The sequence below is a fragment of the Doryrhamphus excisus genome, linkage group LG8 (genome assembly GCF_037039965.1).
Source record: "Doryrhamphus excisus strain RoL-2023G ecotype Guam linkage group LG8, RoL_Dexc_Guam_v1.1, whole genome shotgun sequence".
In the NCBI taxonomy this organism is placed as follows: domain Eukaryota; kingdom Metazoa; phylum Chordata; class Actinopteri; order Syngnathiformes; family Syngnathidae; genus Doryrhamphus; species Doryrhamphus excisus.
Genome location: NC_136364.1, coordinates 22,508,341 through 22,531,303, shown reverse-complemented (window position 1 = coordinate 22,531,303; position 22,963 = coordinate 22,508,341). Strand labels below are relative to the sequence as shown.

Genomic DNA, 22,963 nt, shown 5'->3' with positions numbered 1-22,963 from the left:
AAGTGGCCATCATTTTAGCCAAGGTGTTAGCAATTATGGTAGTATCTATTATGGAACTAATTTTGCTTCAAAACAAAATCAATGCTGCCTTGAGTTGCATATATCGCTGGGAAGCCAAGATTGTTTTCTGCATTGATCTGTCTGGTACAGTTTTAGACATATTTGAGAAATAATCATTAAGTGGAGTCCGGTATAGATTTTGGTGCATTAAAAAGACAATCATTTTAGCTAGGGTGTTAGCAATTATGGCAGTATCTATTATATTATCTATTATTGACTTTATTTTTAAACAACCTGGGAACCGTTTGCAGCCTGTGAAAATATAATTATCAATATCATATTGATAAGAAAGGCCTAATAAAAATGGAAAAAAACGGCTGTAATTTTTAAATAGAAATATAAATATATTAAGAGAAGGGTTAATCGATCAAGCAACTTGTAATTTTATGAGAATGAACTTGTTATAAACTCGATTTATGAAAGAAAAAAGGCCTAATATTATGAAAAACAAACAAAACAGCTAATAAGGTTGTAATTTTTGGAAAATTAAGCTGCTGAAAAAGTTAAAAGGGGAAAATACTGTAGCACTAAGTGGAAATATGAATTCACATAGCAGATATGCAGTTATTTTTCTTGAAATATATGTTACATCACACACAAAATATCAAAGTGGTCCTCGCATTCTTTCATTTTTCAGCATGTGGCCCTCAGTGGAAAAAGTTTGGACACCCCTGCATTAGCGTGTACACTTAAGCTTCTGAGATGCACTTGGCTCTGATACACTACATTAAAATCACACTTTATCCTTTCTGCAACTGGGGAGCCATGAGCACTTAATGACTGCAGCACATGGTGGAGAAGAAAAGGTTCTTTCTTGTTACATTCATTGGAAAGTTGGAGTGTTGCTCACCTGCCTGGACAAGTCAACTGTATTATTATTATTTTGTACTTATTTTTGACCGTTGACTTTAATTTTGCTCAAATACTTGTATGTAACATATGCTATTCGCCGGCTAGCTACTGGCCGGCTAGCTACTAGCTACTAGCCAGCTAGCTATTCGCCGGCTAGCGACTAGCTTCACCACACATTTATATCTAAGAGAAAAGAGAAAGAAATGTGGATGGTGGAAAAAATTCCAAAAACATTTACTTTAATTTTGCTCAAATAATTGTATGTAACATATGCTATTTGCCGACTAGCTACTAGCCGGCTAGCTATTAGCCAGCTAGCTATTGGCCGGCTAGCTACTAGCCAGCTAGCTATTCGCCGGCTAGCGACTAGCTTCACCACACATTCATATCTAAGAGAAAAGAGAAAGAAATGTGGATGGTGGAAAAAATTCCAAAAACATTGACTTTAATTTTGCTCAAATAATTGTATGTAACATATGCTATTAGCCGGCTAGTTACTAGTCAGCTAACTATTAGCCAGCTAACTACTAGCCAGCTAGCTTTTCGCCAGCTAGCTACTAGCCGACTAGCTATTCGCCGGGTAGCTACTTGCCAGCTAGCTATTCGCCGGCTAGCAACTAGCTTCACCACACACTTCTAAGAGAAAAGAGAAAGAAATTTAGATGGTGGGAAAAATTAAAAAAACATGAATTTTTACTTTAAGATTGCTTTTCAGTGTGTACCATCGCTCTTTTTGTATACAATGTGTTTTTTTACGCCATTGTTGTTAACTATGCTTGCCGTGGCGGTGGCTGAAAGAAAAGTATTTTGGCGCGAGTTGCATAGTCTCTTTAATACACAGGCCACGAAGTGACGTCAATACGACCGCTTGCCACACGGTGTCGCAGTGGAGCGATGGAAACGCTCCTCCCCTCCTCTTTGCTCTTCTTTGTGGAAAACATCAATGGGAAGTGTGTATTTGCATGTCGGAGTGTGTGTGCCAATGAGTGCGAGGGCTGCTGTCTTTGGGGTGGAGCAGCCCGGCCAGTGCACAGTGAGCAAGCAAAGCAGCCGAGCAAGCATTTTTACACCAACTTGAAAGCTTAATTCATGTCTTCTTTGTTTTTTTTCCCCCTTCAATGCATGCGTGAGCTGGTGTCGTTACTGTAACGCCGTGCGTGCATGTGTGTGTGTGTGTATGAACGCCAACCTGCCTGAGTAACGCCTCGACTCCATGCATCGCCGTCATATAGCGCTTGAAGAAGCTCTGTGGAGAAAATACAAATAAATCTACATTTTAAAGAAACATTATCGCGCTGGATTTACAGAGAGGAGGCGAGCATCCGTCATTCTTGTGGGTGAGTTGAGTGAATACATTCCTATCTGCCTTTACTTTCTTTTACCGTAATGCCTACTAATGAATGGAAATAGATGTATATTACAGGTAAGGCTAGCACAATACACAAGTAGGGACAAGCAGTAATTATTATGAAATCATTAGCATCCATCCAAATGTGCCCATTAAGTGTGTGATTCAGAAGTAGCCCTGTCTTTAGTAACTGCTCATTCCCCATAATATATCTTTAAAGACAGTACAGTATGTCATAGTGGAACTTTGGTGTTTGAAGTAAAACAATGATGTGGGGTCACTAAGTAAAGTTGAAAACTTCACTATGATCATTTTAATGTGGTTGCTTTGTTTGTGTACTTTGTACTGTACACATTGTACAGTTTGTGTTGGAACATTTCTCACAAATAATAAAAACATTTCTGGAAACAGTTATTATCAGAATAAGTTCCGACATCTGTTTTCCCGATGGTGCGTTCACACTTTTGTTATGTTTGGTCCCGTTTGGTCAAACATGTATGCAGTCCAGGGATAAACAGGAGTGACGGGTTTCGGACCAAATCACTGTAATCATAATTTTGGTCCGCTGACAGATGTGTGAACACAAACTGAACCGCACAGAAATTGTTTGGTAGTACCGGACCACTAGGGTAACCGCACCACGCTTAATATGAAGGACTGCAATATGTCTTAATGTCTTGCAATATGTTTTAATCTTACTTGTCAAGGGGTTGGTGCCGGGATGATATATTGCTTTTTCCACTTTTCTGACATACAATTGAAGTTATAATGTTGTATTCTTGTGTTAAACGATACCAAAGTTTCAGATAATGAGGTTTGAGTATTTGGAAGTGAGCCCTGAAAGAAGTTCGGTATGGCTCAAAACGCTCAGTTTTTCAAAAGGCGTGGTAAAACTGCCCTTTGTGATGTCACAGAGGGGCGGATTTCCTTATATGGGCGTGTCTGTAAGCCAGCGAAAAACACTAAAATGCTAAAGCTACTTACCATTGAGCGATGTCTTGAGTAACCTCTTTCCTTGAGAAACGTCAGACTGTCCAGTCTCTAATTCCGGATCGGATTCGGAATCCAACACATCCATTTTAAAAAGATACATTGCCGTTTATTATCAACTCATATACTGTTCGCAGCTAGTGGCTAGTTGACCAACCACAGCAGGAGGGGCGTGCCTACAGGCGGGGTGTGGATGGAATAAATTAAAACAGACGTTTTTTGCGGGAACCACGAAATCAAAAGAAATACAACTGAATAGGTGCAGATACTGGAAGAACTATAAAACTTAGTGTGCTGGTTATTGTGTGTAGCTGCTCTGTTGGAGTTCACAACTCAACACAAAGGGGCCAAAAATGAGCATAATAGGTCCTCTTTCAGAATTGACTTAGTTTTTGAATAGTTGTCTTTGGCAAAATGAAAGCGAGGAAAACAGGTGAATCTCTTTGAAAAGTGCAGAAAAAGCCGGAAAAAGAGTGACATAAGAAATGATGAAATAACCTTACTTGAATTTTGACAGCTTGGAGCAGAGCTGGTGTTACCACGAGTGAGTTGGCAACAATTAGGTGATGAGTTCCACATCTGAGGAGGCTGTTTATGTTTTCGCATCACAGCAGATCATTTATGATGCCCCATCAGGGCGGATCCTTTAGGAATACGTAATAAGTGAATGAAGAACAGGTGAGGGGTAGGAGTGTTCCTGACACTGATACTATCATCTCATTGAGTCTGCTTTGCTGCATTTTATGGTGATGTCTAACAGGAGTTAAGGAACGAGGCAAACACGGTATTGAGATAAGTGTTTGGTCGCCTTCACACTTAAGACGCATGCCTTTGTAAAGGGGCCAAGGAACTCTTGGAGTTCTATTGTGCGTGAAGCTCCATCTGTTGCGTGACATGGCATTCCGCAGAGAGTATTGCTGTAAGGGGGGGGGGGTGGTCCAACCTGACCCATTGCCTCAGAGAGAGCGAGCGAGTGAGAGAGGAAGAATCACATGTTGTGCATTAAGAGAGTGGGTGCAGGAATCAGGGCGCCTGAGCCAACAAGCCGTAGACCACCTGTGTAGGCAGCTTCTGGACCTTACCGGGTGTGTGACACGTTACAGAGATTTGGTGGAAAGGTTGGGTCGCTGTTTGGCGCAACAATGTGCCAGATGCTGTGGCTCATGCATGGATTTCTTTATACATTGCAGTGGAAATCTGCGATTGGGGAGGTTTTGTCTCAAAGTGGGGCTAGATTTACTGAGTCAGGGATTTCAGCAAGATGAAAATGGTACATACGTAGGTGCATTCTGGTTTGCTTTGAAGTCACACTGGCATCTGTTTTACATTGTACCAAACTGTGTGTAGATACAATGTACCACCTTCCCAAGCAATAATGCTGCCTGCTGATTTTGGTAATGGTAATGGTAATGGTAATGGTAATGGTTTTATTTCATTTGAACATGCATCAGATTCCAATTGAATGCATCCCATAATCAGTTCCCAGTTCCACATGTCCAAAAGGAGTAGGAAGAAGCAAAGCTTATTAAATCCTACCCCTCCATCTGGTACTTTTACAATCAGTAACTCTTACATTTGTTCACTTCCTGCTTTCCTAATATAGTTTAAGTTTTGAATTTTTAATTTTTTTTAATTTTTTGTCCCGTACCAAAGTAGGAAGTGATATAACCATACAATGACATAATGGGTACCATAGTAAGTGTCCAAATTTTAGAACTATCATTGGTTTTGTGCTGGTTTAACTAGGCGTGACAAGGCTCCATGTTAGTCCCCGGCTTTGTTTCCATACTTCTTTTGAGTATTTGGATACTTTTACTCCACGTCTCAAACATCGAACTACAATAGAATGTTTTTGTATTTTTGCACCAAGACCGCTTCAATCCATCAGAGTCTGGATGAAGGTTTTTACCGAACTAAACCTAGAAAGTGTTTGGTCTGGAATTGGGTCATATTTTTTTTCAATGTAGGTTTAGTCCAGAAATAGGGCCAAATTCGCACCATTTGTGGACTTCATTAAAGCTTAGTCCGGACTTGAGGTGAGATTCCATAAGACAAGGTTTAGTCTGGAATAGCACATAGGTTTAGATGTGAACCTTTGAAAACATTAAAGCTTGGTTTGACAAGTTTAGTACCAACGCATCACTGCGAGACCAGTTATGAACAGTCATGAATACACGCCTCAATTTCAACCCCCCCAATCCACCGCACTATTCTCTGCACACGCACTTTTCCACATCCTCTCAGACCATTTCCCCTCGTGCAGATCAGATTGCGACTTCTCGGTCTTGGCTGTCTTGTTATTCAACCACTTGCACCCGCACATAAGGGGGCAGGCGCTAGCCCAGCTGAGACCACAATACATCTGGGATCAAAGGTCATCCTGCTGGCCAATCGGAGCTCCATCTGTCTTGGCTGGACGTGGAAGAGGGTGTGCCTCCCCCCCTTTGTGCTGGCTAGGGTGGGTCCGCTAAACAAGCAGCTCCACTTCCAGCCCCGGTCCTGCGACTACCGGCGGTCACACGAACCTCCGGATGCTTTAGTCGTCTTGACAATGAGCAGCTGATTTGAATTGTTCAACGTTTAGTGTAAAGTAAACCAACATGGAAGTTCATCTTAAATGTGCTTGCGGCTGCATTGCCTGCATCTGTAATGTGATTTGATGAATGAAACGCACAATTAACACCTGCTCGGATTTTCTGGTGGGTGGTTGAATTAAAGCAACACAATGAGATAATGGGATGAGAGGTACTTCAAGTATGTTGAAGAGGCGGTGGGAGGAGGTTGTTTTATGACACGTTCAGGCACCAACGAGATATAAGAACAGTCACATTTTGTTTAAATGAAAGAGTAAAAATATATTTTAGGAACCGTGTATATCATTTTGTGGCAGAATAGATGATATCAACAACAGCGATGCATACATCATCATCTGGTCTCTTCATTTGAATCATCCAACCTTCTCACACAGACATGCTTCCACCTCTGGTGTCCAGTGTCTTTGTTCTGCAGTGTCCGATGCTGTGGATTGACTTCCCTCATAGTGTAATTCCGACACACACTAATGGTACTAATGGACTCATGCTTTGTATTCCCAAATGATTGGATCAACAAATATGAATTCATGTCTCGGAACATTCATATGTGCATGTGTCGTGACTTGCATGTTGCCTGTTTTCCGGTTCATTGCCTTGCTTGTGATGTGCGATACCATTGATTTAAATCCCATCTGGAGGAAATCCAATATTGGCAATACTGATCTGATGCTGATACTTTGTGCAAAGTCACCTGTGTCTGGTAAATGTTAAAAAGTACTGTATTTCATAATAATAAATTTATTTATAATAAATGTATTATTATTTATTATAAATAATAATAATAATAATTTCATACCATATAAATTATTTTATTTTTATTTATTTATTTTATTCATTAAATAAATTAGCAAATGTAATATATTAATATGGCGGCACGGCGGTCGAGTGGTTAGCGCACACACCTCACAGCTAGGAGACCAGGGTTCAATTCCACCCTCAGCCATCTCTGTGTGGAGTTTGCATGTTCTCCCCGTGCATGCGTGGGTTTTCTCCGGGTACTCCGGTTTCCTCCCACATTCCAAAAACATGCTAGGTTAATTAGCCACTCCAAATTGTCCATAGGTATGAATGTGAGTGTGAATGGTTGTTTGTCTATATGTGCCCTGTGATTGGCTGGCCACCAGTCCAGGGTGTAGACTGCTGGTATAGGCTCCAGCACCCCCGCGACCCTTGTGAGGAAAAGCGGTAGAAAATGAATGAATGTAATATATTAATGATTTAATTCTTAATTAAATTAATAATTTAATTAATTCTTAATAATAATAATACATTTTATTTGTATAGCACTTTTCAAAATACTCAAAGACACTTTACAGAAAAGTGGAGTTGAATAAAATCAAGTAAACAGAGTAAAATATACGTTAAAATACAGCATTCATTCGTTTATACACAGTTAAAACATGACTATAAGCGGGGCGGGGCACAGCAGTCAGGTATAAAAAGTTAGATATTAAAAACCGATTTAAAAAGGTGTGTTTTTAGTTGTTTTTTGAAACTGGGAAGGTCAGGGCAAGCACGGAAAACTACTATAAGAATGAAAACTTCACAAAAATGTTTCAGACAAACATTACCTCAAATGACTACGGCATCAAAAGTGTGAATATTTTGATTTGAGAACCGGTATCGGAAGTATCAATATTTAAGTATCGCACTTCACGAGCGTCTGCGGCCATTTTTTTCTCAGAAGATAAAAGGAAAGTGGAAATAGGTCTTTCTCTCCATACCACAAACAGAACAGAACTCATTGCAACTAATAACCATCACTTTACGATACTTACTTACTTTTACTGCTCTGTGATTTATGTATTTTTGTCGTGACCCACTTTTCCCCGTATAATAGTTCCAACAGTTCAACAAGCATCTGAAACAATTTTAGCTGATGCTGTGCTCGCTGCAGGTCTACTGTTGATGCTCTTTGTTCCGAAATGAATCTTCACAACTGATTAAAAAACTTAGCTTTTAACATACTTGAACACTGAAATAAGACTCACAGTGAAGATTGGTCCAGTCATATTTTCAATACGTTTCTTGTGAGATAGTCAAAATACCATATGAACTAAAAATGCAGTTTCAGGCGAATGTTGGCCCCACTTTTCTTCGGATTCAATTTTCTACCAAAATGATTGTCTGCTTTTGTACATTGTCTGAGTTAGCGTACAGCCAACCAAACTACTTGAGTGCCCAAACAAAGCACCCACATATTGTTGACTCAGTCTCTGATTGTGGTTCTTTGAGTTGAGACACTATGGACAGATTCCGGGCCACGGTGTACTTTAATCATATTTAGCTTGTGTGTGCTTTATTTGTTCAGAACGCACACAGAATGATGAACAACCGTATATCCGTCTCCTTCCTTCCTCCTTTCAAGTGGTCTCCGCTGAAGTGGCGCTCAAACGTGCTGTATTCCTGAGCGTGTGAGGAATCTGTTTCATTTCGAAAGGCTGCACAAAAGGGGGCAGAACATTGATAAAAGGATGAGAAATTCAAGACATTCAAGAAAGAACTTGTGGCAAAGCCGGAAGGTTAGAATAGGATTGTAATGTAAGGGTTCCGAGTTAACACAGGGAACGGCTTAAGGGAGACCCATTAGATCAGGGGTCTCAAACATGCGGCCCGCGGGCCAAATGTGGCCCGCAGGACACTAGTTTGAGGCCCCCGCCTTGATATGAAAGTTTAATGTTAGTGCGGCCCGCGCAAGTTTGATATGGATGCTGTATGGTATCATGTACCCAGAAAAAATTATTACGTTTGATTAATGTTCATGTTAAAGGTTAAATAACTGTTAATAGTTATCCTCCCTATCCGTGTGGAAGTGGTAAGTTTTTGGCTATTTAAGTTGAAAGGAAATAACTTGAAGGCTACCGTTTAGGTCGCTAGCTCTCTAGTTTGCGAGTTAGCATGTGTCTCAAGACCCTGCAGTTGCGCAATATGTTGTAAATAAAAAGAGTATAAATGTGACTATAGTCGTGTTTTGTCATGTCTACAGGGCTCTAATAATGCTTTGTTTATTTTAATCTGAAAAAAATAATTTGTCTACCCACCAACTATATGTGCTTTCTTAAGTTTTTATTATATTTATTTATTACTGATTGATTGATTGATTTTCTTTATTCTTGATTTGTTTATTTATTTTATTTCTTATTTCTTATTTTGTGTAGAAAAATAAAAATTAAGATATTTGAGAACAGTGGAATGTTTTATCAGAGCTTTTCTTGTAGAAAATCGGAACCAAAGCAAAGTTTATTAATTTTTCTGTTTTTAATAAATGCGTTTTTTTTTTTTTTGGAAAACCTGATGCGGCCCAGCCTCGCCCATACCCGAGCTCCAGTGGCCCCCAGGTAAATTGAGTTTGAGACCCCTGCATTAGATTGTACCTGCGGCTGAAGATTACAATAAAATTGAAGTGAGCGAGTATCCAGCTCTATCCGGCCACTCTTTAATGAAACAGCGTCTGCCTGGCTCTTCCATTCCCTCTCCTTCTTCCTCCTTATTTGGTTGTTGTATGTATATTTTTGTCAGACCTCTGTATTATTTTATAGGGAAAGAAAACACATGGAAACATAGAACAGAATTGCACCCATGAAGGATAATTTCTCCAGATAAAAATAAACATTACATAATGAGGATTCTCCTCTTAAGCTACTGTATAGTGGGAGGTCAATTAGCCGGGATCGGCTTTAATGCATGATAGCTGTGGTAATGGTGTTTTATAATCTTTTGTTATTTAAAATACTAAAGGCTTTCTCCCACTCTTGTCTGTAGAGTGGAGCTGAGCTTTCCAAGAGTGGGGGAAAAAAAACACACCACAGGATATGACACTGACATGTCGGCTGCACTATTTCAGATTGTTAACAGAACCCAGGTTGAAGCTACCATTGTTAACAGACAGAACCCAGGTTGAAGCTACCATTGTTAACAGACAGAACCCAGGTTGAAGCTACCATTGTTAACAGACAGAACCCAGGTTGAAGCTACCATTGTTAACCTACAGAACCCAGGTTGAAGCTACCATTGTTAACAGACAGAACCCAGGTTGAAGCTACCATTGTTAACAGACAGAACCCAGGTTGAAGCTACGATTGTTAACCTACAGAACCCAGGTTGAAGCTACCATTGTTAACAGACAGAACCCAGGTTGAAGCTACCATTGTTAACAGACAGAACCCAGGTTGAAGCTACCATTGTTAACCTACAGAACCCAGGTTGAAGCTACCATTGTTAACAGACAGAACCCAGGTTGAAGCTACCATTGTTAACCTACAGAACCCAGGTTGAAGCTACCATTGTTAACAGACAGAACCCAGGTTGAAGCTACCATTGTTAACAGACAGAACCCAGGTTGAAGCTACCATTGTTAACCTACAGAACCCAGGTTGAAGCTACCATTGTTAACCTACAGAACCCAGGTTGAAGCTACCATTGTTAACCTACAGAACCCAGGTTGAAGCTACCATTGTTAACCTACAGAACCCAGGTTGAAGCTACCATTGTTAACAGACAGAACCCAGGTTGAAGCTACCATTGTTAACAGACAGAACCCAGGTTGAAGCTACCATTGTTAACCTACAGAACCCAGGTTGAAGCTACCATTGTTAACAGACAGAACCCAGGTTGAAGCTACCATTGTTAACAGACAGAACCCAGGTTGAAGCTACGATTGTTAACCTACAGAACCCAGGTTGAAGCTACGATTGTTAACCTACAGAACCCAGGTTGAAGCTACCATTGTTAACCTACAGAACCCAGGTTGAAGCTACCATTGTTAACAGACAGAACCCAGGTTGAAGCTACCATTGTTAACAGACAGAACCCAGGTTGAAGCTACCATTGTTAACAGACAGAACCCAGGTTGAAGCTACCATTGTTAACAGACAGAACCCCGGCTGAAGCTACCATTGTTAACAGACAGAACCCAGGTTGAAGCTACCATTGTTAACCTACAGAACCCAGGTTGAAGCTACCATTGTTAACCTACAGAACCCAGGTTGAAGCTACCATTGTTAACAGACAGAACCCAGGTTGAAGCTACCATTGTTAACAGACAGAACCCAGGTTGAAGCTACCATTGTTAACAGACAGAACCCAGGTTGAAGCTACCATTGTTAACAGACAGAACCCAGGTTGAAGCTACCATTGTTAACAGACAGAACCCAGGTTGAAGCTACCATTGTTAACAGACAGAACCCAGGTTGAAGCTACCATTGTTAACAGACAGAACCCAGGTTGAAGCTACCATTGTTAACCTACAGAACCCAGGTTGAAGCTACCATTGTTAACAGACAGAACCCAGGTTGAAGCTACCATTGTTAACAGACAGAACCCAGGTTGAAGCTACCATTGTTAACAGACAGAACCCAGGTTGAAGCTACCATTGTTAACAGACAGAACCCAGGTTGAAGCTACCATTGTTAACAGACAGAACCCAGGTTGAAGCTACCATTGTTAACCTACAGAACCCAGGTTGAAGCTACCATTGTTAACAGACAGAACCCAGGTTGAAGCTACCATTGTTAACAGACAGAACCCAGGTTGAAGCTACGATTGTTAACCTACAGAACCCAGGTTGAAGCTACCATTGTTAACAGACAGAACCCAGGTTGAAGCTACCATTGTTAACAGACAGAACCCAGGTTGAAGCTACCATTGTTAACCTACAGAACCCAGGTTGAAGCTACCATTGTTAACAGACAGAACCCAGGTTGAAGCTACCATTGTTAACCTACAGAACCCAGGTTGAAGCTACCATTGTTAACAGACAGAACCCAGGTTGAAGCTACCATTGTTAACAGACAGAACCCAGGTTGAAGCTACCATTGTTAACCTACAGAACCCAGGTTGAAGCTACCATTGTTAACCTACAGAACCCAGGTTGAAGCTACCATTGTTAACCTACAGAACCCAGGTTGAAGCTACCATTGTTAACCTACAGAACCCAGGTTGAAGCTACCATTGTTAACAGACAGAACCCAGGTTGAAGCTACCATTGTTAACAGACAGAACCCAGGTTGAAGCTACCATTGTTAACCTACAGAACCCAGGTTGAAGCTACCATTGTTAACAGACAGAACCCAGGTTGAAGCTACCATTGTTAACAGACAGAACCCAGGTTGAAGCTACGATTGTTAACCTACAGAACCCAGGTTGAAGCTACGATTGTTAACCTACAGAACCCAGGTTGAAGCTACCATTGTTAACCTACAGAACCCAGGTTGAAGCTACCATTGTTAACAGACAGAACCCAGGTTGAAGCTACGATTGTTAACAGACAGAACCCAGGTTGAAGCTACCATTGTTAACAGACAGAACCCAGGTTGAAGCTACCATTGTTAACAGACAGAACCCCGGCTGAAGCTACCATTGTTAACAGACAGAACCCAGGTTGAAGCTACCATTGTTAACCTACAGAACCCAGGTTGAAGCTACCATTGTTAACCTACAGAACCCAGGTTGAAGCTACCATTGTTAACAGACAGAACCCAGGTTGAAGCTACCATTGTTAACAGACAGAACCCAGGTTGAAGCTACCATTGTTAACAGACAGAACCCAGGTTGAAGCTACCATTGTTAACAGACAGAACCCAGGTTGAAGCTACCATTGTTAACAGACAGAACCCAGGTTGAAGCTACCATTGTTAACAGACAGAACCCAGGTTGAAGCTACCATTGTTAACAGACAGAACCCAGGTTGAAGCTACCATTGTTAACCTACAGAACCCAGGTTGAAGCTACCATTGTTAACAGACAGAACCCAGGTTGAAGCTACCATTGTTAACAGACAGAACCCAGGTTGAAGCTACCATTGTTAACAGACAGAACCCAGGTTGAAGCTACCATTGTTAACCTACAGAACCCAGGTTGAAGCTACCATTGTTAACAGACAGAACCCAGGTTGAAGCTACCATTGTTAACAGACAGAACCCAGGTTGAAGCTACCATTGTTAACAGACAGAACCCAGGTTGAAGCTACCATTGTTAACAGACAGAACCCAGGTTGAAGCTACCATTGTTAACAGACAGAACCCAGGTTGAAGCTACCATTGTTAACCTACAGAACCCAGGTTGAAGCTACCATTGTTAACAGACAGAACCCAGGTTGAAGCTACCATTGTTAACAGACAGAACCCAGGTTGAAGCTACCATTGTTAACCTACAGAACCCAGGTTGAAGCTACCATTGTTAACCTACAGAACCCAGGTTGAAGCTACCATTGTTAACCTACAGAACCCAGGTTGAAGCTACCATTGTTAACAGACAGAACCCAGGTTGAAGCTACCATTGTTAACAGACAGAACCCAGGTTGAAGCTACGATTGTTTACCTACAGAACCCAGGTTGAAGCTACCATTGTTAACCTACAGAACCCAGGTTGAAGCTACCATTGTTAACAGACAGAACCCAGGTTGAAGCTACCATTGTTAACCTACAGAACCCAGGTTGAAGCTACCATTGTTAACCTACAGAACCCAGGTTGAAGCTACCATTGTTAACAGACAGAACCCAGGTTGAAGCTACCATTGTTAACAGACAGAACCCAGGTTGAAGCTACCATTGTTAACAGACAGAACCCAGGTTGAAGCTACCATTGTTAACAGACAGAACCCAGGTTGAAGCTACCATTGTTAACAGACAGAACCCAGGTTGAAGCTACCATTGTTAACCTACAGAACCCAGGTTGAAGCTACCATTGTTAACAGACAGAACCCAGGTTGAAGCTACCATTGTTAACAGACAGAACCCAGGTTGAAGCTACCATTGTTAACAGACAGAACCCAGGTTGAAGCTACCATTGTTAACAGACAGAACCCAGGTTGAAGCTACCATTGTTAACCTACAGAACCCAGGTTGAAGCTACCATTGTTAACAGACAGAACCCAGGTTGAAGCTACCATTGTTAACCTACAGAACCCAGGTTGAAGCTACCATTGTTAACCTACAGAACCCAGGTTGAAGCTACGATTGTTAACAGACAGAACCCAGGTTGAAGCTACCATTGTTAACCTACAGAACCCAGGTTGAAGCTACCATTGTTAACCTACAGAACCCAGGTTGAAATTACGATTGTTTACTTTCAGAACCCAGGTTGAAGCTACCATTGTTAACAGACAGAACCCAGGTTGAAGCTACCATTGTTAACAGACAGAACCCAGGTTGAAGCTACCATTGTTAACAGACAGAACCCAGGTTGAAGCTACGATTGTTAACCTACAGAACCCAGGTTGAAGTTACGATTGTTTACCTTCAGAACCCAGGTTGAAGCTACGATTGTTAACAGTTAGAAACCAGGTTGAAGCTACGATTGTTAACCTACAGAACCCAGGTTGAAACTACGATTGTTAACCTACAGAACCCAGGTTGAAGCTATGATTGATAACCTACAGAACCCAGGTTGAAACTACGATTGTTTACCTTCAGAACCCAGGTTGAAGCTACGATTGTTAACAGTTAGAAACTAGGTTGAAGCTACGATTGTTAACCTACAGAACCCAGGTTGAAGCTACGATTGTTAACAGTTAGAAACCAGGTTGAAGCTACCATTGTTAACAGACAGAACCCAGGTTGAAGCTACGATTGTTTACCTTCAGAACCCAGGTTGAAGCTACCATTGTTAACAGAAAGAACCCAGGTTGATGCTACCATTGTTAACAGAAAGAACCCAGGTTGATGCTACCATTGTTAACAGAAAGAACCCAGGTTGATGCTACCATTGTTAACAGAAAGAACCCAGGTTGATGCTACCATTGTTAACAGACAGAACCCAGGTTGAAGGTCCTGCGACAGAGTTTTCAATGTTGTTTTTAATCTACCATAGTTGAAAACGGTTTCTAAAACTAGGGACTATTCTTTCCACAGATAAGTGGGTAATTGCGGTAATCGGTGGAACCACAGACAGCAGCTTCAGGAAAATGAACGGAGTGGTTGCTTTGCTTCCCTGCTGTCATCTGTCTCTGTTGTATTATTGAATACAATTATTATTTATCACCAATGCACATATTTGATCGATTGAGTAACATCATAAAGTTGAAGAACCCTCGGTCTCTCGCTCCACGCTGAAGGAAGGGACGGCAGCTTAAGTTGTGGCAGATCTTTACATCCGGCTAAAGAAAGAATGAGTCACTGCAGAAAACATGTCTGCTGTGGTCCACTCATATAGATTATATATATATATATATATATAGTGCTCCTTTTTCCACTGCACTGCAAATCTCACCTAGGTTTTCCACCACGCAATAAATGATGTGGAAACTGCTCTGATGCCATTGGCATGACAGGATGGACCAACAGTAGCAACAGTAGCGTGTGTTTATTTTTGCCAATTCCATTCTGTATAATTGTGTTGCCATATATTTTCACATGTCACGCGGTGATGATGATTTAGCTAAACTAAGGAGTGACCAGCCGTGGTTTATGTCAGCCAATATGCAGTCTGCTAGGAACCGTCCCCCTATCTGCCTAGGTCTGGGTGGTTTGTTTTTCTACTTCAAAATAGTACTGCGGAGAACCGGGAAACCCACAGCTCTGTGGAGTACATATACTGGAGTACATATACTGTAGTATTGCAGCGTCTAGCAAATAGAAGGGCAATATTTGTGCTGACGTGCTACATGTGATTGAGGAGCGGAACGCAGACCAGCACATTAGGGGACTTTTGCTCAATATTGGTTTTTGGCAGCTTAATGGCTCGTTTTCGCTCTTATTTAATTGACATTTCTGGAAAACATAATGGCGTCATAAAAGGATCAATTAGAGGCAATGCCGCTTTTTTTTAGAAGATGTTAAAACGGTACAACCAGCAGCCACAACATTAGGTACACCAACGCAATTCAGTGAAGAATGTCTGCATTTACAGATACATTTATCACTTTATATATTTGTAGTATACCTGTATATGTCTGCACTGCATTATACTGAGACGCTGACACTGAGGTCTCAAAATCAATTTACTTGGGGGCGACTTTCAGATTAAAATGAACAAAGCATTATTAGAGCCCTGTAGACATGACAAAACACGACTATAGTCACATTTATACTCTTTTTATTTACAACATATTGCGCAACTGCAGGGTCTTGAGACACATGCTAACTCGCAAACTAGAGAGCTAGCGACCTAAACGGTAGCCTTCAAGTTATTTCCTTTCAACTTAAATAGCCAAAAACTTACCACTTCCACACGGATAGGGAGGATAACTATTAACAGTTATTTAACCTTTAACATGAACATGAATCAAACGTAATAATTTTTTCTGGGTACATGATACCATACAGCATCCATATCAAACTTGCGCGGGCCGCACTAACATGAAACTTTCATATCAAGGCGGGGGCCTCAAACTAGTGTCCTGTGGGCCACATTTGGCCCACGGGCCGCGTGTTTGAGACCCCTGTTTTAGAATGTTTGTTAATGTTTTTGCACGTCACCGAAACCCCAACAGCTCCTGGGATAAGTGCCAAAGAGTCGGAACGTTATGAATGGGCCATCCAACAGGAAGGAAACAACAGCACGTGTCAGCATCCTTGACGACCAGATTGCGGCGTGCCGAGCTTCTGAACACGTCAAGTGATGTCACAGCTAATCTTCCGTCCATCCAGTTTGGCTTAGAAAACATTGCCTGTGTTTACCGGTGCGATGACTCATGGTTGCTATGGTGAGGAGCGCTGACAGCAAGGCTGCTGATGAGGAGCATTTGACTCTCCGTGACTGTTCTCCCTCCTCCCTCTCTCTTTCTTTCTCTCGCTCTCTCTCTCTCTCCATCAGTCGATCGGCATCTTTTTCGTGATCCTCTTCCTTTTATTCTCTCTGTGCTGCTGTTCTTGCGTTTCTTTCTGACTGCTTCCTGTCTCTGTAGCCATCTTTTTTTGTTGCAGCACTTACTGACCTTTAATACTCATAAATGCTAATGACATTTAATCCTGAGTTCCAAGTGATGCCTCATCGAATGGGACAGAGTAAAAATAAATAAACAAATCAAGAATAAAGAAAATCAATCAATCAGTAATAAATAAATATAATAATAATAATAAAAACTTAAGAAAGCACATATAGTTGGTGGGTAGACAAATGATTTTTTTCAGATTAAAATGAACAAAGCATTATTAGAGCCCTGTAGACATGACAAAACACGACTATAGTCACATTTATACTCTTTTTATTTACAACATATTGCGCAACTGCAGGGTCTTGAGACACATGCTAACTCGCAAACTAGAGAGCTAGCGACCTAAACGGTAGCCTTCAAGTTATTTCCTTTAAACTTAAATAGCCAAAAACTTACCACTTCCACACAGATAGGGAGGATAACTATTAACAGTTATTTAACCTTTAACATGAACATGAATCAAACGTAATAATTTTTTCTGGGTACATGATACCATACAGCATCCATATCAAACTTGCGCGGGCCGCACTAACATGAAACTTTCATATCAAGGCGGGGGCCTCAAACTAGTGTCCTGCGGGCCACATTTGGCCCGCGGGCCGCATGTTTAAGACCCCTGTTCTACAGGCTTATGAGTTAAATGGAGCCTATACTTTATAACTTTAGGCGACAGGCAAGGCAAACCCTGGACTGGTCATCAGTCAAACACAAGCAACAAATCCAGACAAAGCATTCACACTAATTCACACCGTCCCAAAGTGTGAATTGAGCCCATGTCGGCGTCATGGGAGTCAGCTGAATGCACCACTACACCATCCCTTCTGTTGCATACAGCAAATCATGATAATTCATGTTTCTACGTACGACTCTTGACTCATCTGTCACTTTTTGTTGCCTCAAATCCTTTCTTCAGCTCTCTGTCTTTTAGCCCCGAGAGCTCGCTTTTTTTTTTCCTCGTGTTCTTTTTTTTTTTTTCTCAGCAAAGGGAAGTAGCATTTACTGCCTTCAGGCTCCCAGTGGAACAAACCTCTCTTTGTTTGTCTCCACTGGAAGATGAGTTGTCTGTCCAGAAAGGGATTCAGAAGTCAGTGCTGAGACACTCACAAAGTTGGAAATTAGCCATCTGGTCCATAGGCGGAGACGGATCGGAATTGGGAATTGAAATGAATACTCTGTAGTACTAAAGCAGGGGTCTCAAAAACGTGTCCCGCGGGCCAAATGTGGTCCGTCAAGGATGCTGACACGTGCTGTTGTTTCCTTCCTGTTGGATGGCCCATTCATAATGTTCCGACTCTTTGGCACTTATCCCAGGAGCTGTTGGGGTTTCGATGATGTGCAAAAAAATTAACAAACATTCTAAAACAGGGGTCTCAAACACGCGGCCTGCGGGCCAAATGTGGCCCGCAGGACACTAGTTTGAGGCCCCCGCCTTGATATGAAAGTTTAATGTTAGCGCGGCCCGCGCAAGTTTGATATGGATGCTGTATGGTATCATGTACCCAGAAAAAATGATTACGTTTGATTCATGTTCATGTTAAAGGTTAAATAACTGTTAATAGTTATCCTCCCTATCCGTGTGGAAGTGGTAAGTTTTTGGCTATTTAAGTTGAAAGGAAATGACTTGAAGGCTACCGTTTAGGTCGCTAGCTCTCTAGTTTGCGAGTTAGCATGTGTCTCAAGACCCTGCAGTTGCGCAATATGTTGTAAATAAAAAGTATAAATGTGACTATAGTCGTGTTTTGTCATGTCTACAGGGCTCTAATAATGCTTTGTTCATTTTAATCTGAAAAAAATCATTTGTCTACCCACCACCTATATGTGGTTTCTTAAGTTTTTATTATTATTATTATATTTATTTATTACTGATTGGTTGATTTTCTTTATTCTTGATTTGTTTATTTATTTTTCATCTTATTTTGTTCAGAAAAATAAAAATTAAGATATTTGAGAACAGTGGAATCCTTGTGCATGCGTGGGTTTTTCCCGGAGACTCTGATTTCCTTCCATGGACTTATGGTCATATATAAAACATGCTAGGTTAATAAGGTTGTCCATAGGTATGAATGTGAGTGTGAATGGTTGTTTGTCTATATGTGCTTTGTGATTGGCTGGCAGTCCAGGGTGTACCGGACTGGGAAGACGGCTGGGATAGGCTCCAGCACCCTGACGGCATTTGTGAGGATAAGTGGTAGAAAATGAATGAATGAATACTTTGGTACATACAAAATACTGCATTGTTTTGATGTGCGCTGTCAATCTATGAACAAAATCAATTAAAAACGACCAGAATCATTTTGATAAGATAAGGCGGACTCATATTAACCAAGAATAGGTGTGCGTTGTTCATTCAGCCAGAAAATAAGTTCTTGTGCATGTGTTGATTTATACTGTATACCCAATATATTAGAAGGTTGGCTCACTGAAAGAACGACTTATGCATGACAATCACAACCTATGGTCATATATCAGCGCCCAAAACACTATTTGTTTTGCTCAAGGGCACCTTGGCAATGTTCAGGAAACAAGCTGGTATCTCTTAGCAACCACAGAAATATGCATCATCATGACCGTACAGACTGAGATGTAATGTAACATACATTAGGTGACTAAATTCCTCTAGTGGTGATTTATAAAAGACTAATTATTAGCTTCTTGTCAATCCCATCACTGGAATTATGTAATACTTTATTTACACTCACTTCTCACAGCCGGACAATTTCTGGATTAGAACCTCAGATAACATTGATTTTCCTATAATGTTTCCTGGCTGAAAGTACTTTACATTATTATTATTATTATGATACATTATATCATTTTCCGTGCTTTGACTGTACTGAAATGACCTGAATTAGTTAGCATGGTGGATCTAGAGGCCAGAAGGATTGTTGTACAGTAGAGCTGCAACAATTCATAAGTGACAACTATTTTGGTATATTTTTTTTTATTTAAAAATGTAAATATTCTCTGATTTCCGTCTCTCCAATGAGAATATTTTTATATTTTTTTAGTCCCTAATGAAAATAGAGCTATTATCCTTGTGTTTTAGGCAAAACAATATATTGACACACATCTGTTTTGATTTTGGAGAACAGTGATCAACATTTTTGCTCTTTTCTGATATGTTGCGGAACAAACCACTAACTTTGTGTTTAGTTCATGTTGAGTAGTTCGGTCTCGGGCAGGGGTGTCAAACTTAATCTCAATCGCACAGGGTGCCAAAAATAAATAAAGCCAACTTGAGGTGGTGGGCGTCCCCCAACTCTGGACAACTTTGCATCATTATGATTTATAAGGTTGGACCTCGAGTGGCGAACATTGATGGGAACTGACTGTGACTCTGATTCTCTTAGGATGGTTGAAATATTTTTATTTTGACATCTGCCTCATGCCGGTGTAACCGAGGGTTTCAGAAAGTTGGCAGATGTGGAAGTTTGGTGTTAAAAAAAAGTACAGGAAACCTTCTTAAAACTCATCAGTGAACACACACAGATGATCATAGACATCAATGGTTGTGTGTTCTAGTAAACCATAACAGGGAGATCAATACAAAGTATATGTGACGTCCCCAGGCTATGTGCTCATGTCTGGAATCAAACAGCAATATACGGTGTGACACAGCAAGGCGGTGATGTGATGTAATTAGAACACCAAGGTGTGATTAGTGCAGCCTGTACCATTCTTGGAGGGAAAGGATCGCATGCTCCTCCTTGTCACTTGTCAGCCCCCTATCTCCCCCGTTCAGCGGGAGGTCGAGTGGGGGTGTTGGACTTCAAGGAGCGGAGGAGGCCCGAGAGACGTGATGGTTGATGCTGTGATGACCAGATGGCCTCTGGTCTGAGGTGCATGTGGGGCACAGAGGACCACGGTCAAGTCTCTCCGTGCTTGGATGTGTGTAGTGGGTACAGTACATGCTTTACCTCCGAGGCGTGTCATAGGGAAAAACGTTATTGCTTTTCATTCCTAAGAACCAAAGGAAAATCTCAACCTCTTTGACCGCCTTTTTCAGCTGCACACTTTGAAGATTGTTTCCCTTTCACATACATTTCCATGTCTACATCCTGGAAGCCAACTCCCATAATACAGAATCCCGACACAGGCTTATGATGCCTCGAGAGCAGGGGTCTCAAACTCAATTTACTTGGGGGCCACTGGAGCTCGGGTCTGGGTGAGACTGGGCTGCATCAGGTTTTACAAAAAAAAACACATTTATTAAAAACAAAAAAATTGTAAAAACGTCGCTTTGGTTCCAATTTTCTACAAGAAAAGCTCTGATAAAACATTCCACTGTTCTCAAATATCTTACTTTTTATTTTTCTACACAAAATAAGAAATAAAATAAATAAACAAATCAAGAATAAAGAAAATCAATCAATCAGTAATAAATAAATATAATAATAATGATAAAAACTTAAGAAAGCACATATAGTTGGTGGGTAGACAAATGATTTTTTTCAGATTAAAATGAACAAAACATTATTAGAGCCCTGTAGACATGACAAAACACGACTATAGTCACATTTATACTCTTTTTATTTACAACATATTGCGCAACTGCAGGGTCTTGAGACACATGCTAACTCGCAAACTAGAGAGCTAGCGACCTAAACGGTAACCTTCAAGTTATTTCCTTTCAACTTAAATAGCCAAAAACTTACCACTTCCACACGGATAGGGAGGATAACTATTAACAGTTATTTAACCTTTAACATGAACATTAATCAAACGTAATAATTTTTTCTGGGTACATGATACCATACAGCATCCATATCAAACTAACATTAAATATTCATATCAAGGCGGGGGCCTCAAACTAGTGTCCTGCGGGCCACATCTGGCCCGCGGGCCGCGTGTTTGAGACCCCTGCTCTCGAGGATACACACTGACTGTACACTCCTTTACGGAAAGGCTTTGCTCAGCTGTTTTGTTTTAAATGAGAAAAAGGGAAATAATAATTATGGATTTGATTTTAAAAAGCGCTTTTCAAGGTACTACGGTGAAGCCATTTTTCTTTCGACCACGACCACTAGGCATTCGTTCATTACTGTGGGCAGCACTGGAGGCGAGGTAGTCTTTCCCAGGGACACAACGATATCGACTGGGTGGAGGGAGCGAGGATTAAACCGCCAATCTTCCAGTTTCTGGATGACCTGCTCCATTTCCTGAGCCGGGGTAATGGTGAAACTTGTGAGTGGCTTGGGACCAGTCCAGGGTATACCTTGCCTCCCACCCCAAAGTCTGCCTACCCTGGACTGTAATGAGGACTATCAGTGTAGTTGAAACTGGTTATGCATGACACCCAATTAGACGCTAAAGGTGGTCACCCATGATGTTGTATGACACCAATACTGTGCTCCGCGTATTAGACTTTGGATTGTTACACATCGGAGCATGCCAAGGAAAAATGGCATTCTATGGACAGTTGTCAGCATTCCGCACAAAATAGTAAATGAGTCATAATCTTCCAGTGCATATGTGGGGAATTTCAAGGTAGAGAAATTAGATTTGGCACTCGGTGTGGGCTGCGCCATCCCACATACGCTGATCTGTGTGGGTTTGTACTGTTGCAGTACGTTCCCAAAAATGGTAGTGACTTCACACCATTACACTAACCTGCACACCTAATGAGACTTAAAACAACTATTTAAATAAATGTCATATTTGATTTGTGCCAAATAAGATGATATTCTGCTTCCAGCCCTTATTCATCTTCTTGTGTGAATGCATGTTGGTGTATATAGGTCTGTGTTGCATCATCCAATCTGTCCCTATCTAATATTCACGCTGCTAACCCTTAAGGGGGAAGACGGGGAGGAGAGGAGGCTTTAGAGTAAACTAGTTTTAGGATTGAAAAGAGGGCAGAGGAGCATATTTGTTATCAAGTTTACCTCTTTTAAAAGGGAATCATTAAAAGATGTACTTGAGAAACGTGCCTTTACTGCGTATAGTAATAAAATAATAATACATTTTATTTGACACTCGAGCCGCATCACAGGTGCATTTTATGAATGGCATTTTGAATGCCAGATCCCGAGACCCACCGTTATGCCATTCATCCGTGAGAATCACCTCATGTCGCAGAATGATAATGGCTCTTTACCCAATACCTGGAAACATCCCAGTTCTTGAATGGCCAGCATACGCACCGGAAATGTCATCCATTGAGCACGTTTGGGCTGCTTTGGATCGCCGTGTACGGTATTTGATATCATAGATACTGACTGTACGGTGTTTAGGTGTTAATCTACC

General features: G+C 41.1%; 1 protein-coding gene across 1 annotated transcript in view; it reads left to right on the top strand.

Annotated features, from left to right (window-relative positions):
- The first annotated feature begins 1,874 nt into the window (after positions 1-1,874).
- The window catches only part of numbl (NUMB like endocytic adaptor protein), a 64,860-nt gene continuing 43,771 nt past the window's right edge, over positions 1,875-22,963 (top strand). Inside the window, exon 1 of the mRNA XM_058080817.2 lies at positions 1,875-2,249. The gene's annotated coding sequence lies outside the window, so the exon portion shown is untranslated. The remainder of the gene's footprint in view (positions 2,250-22,963) is intronic.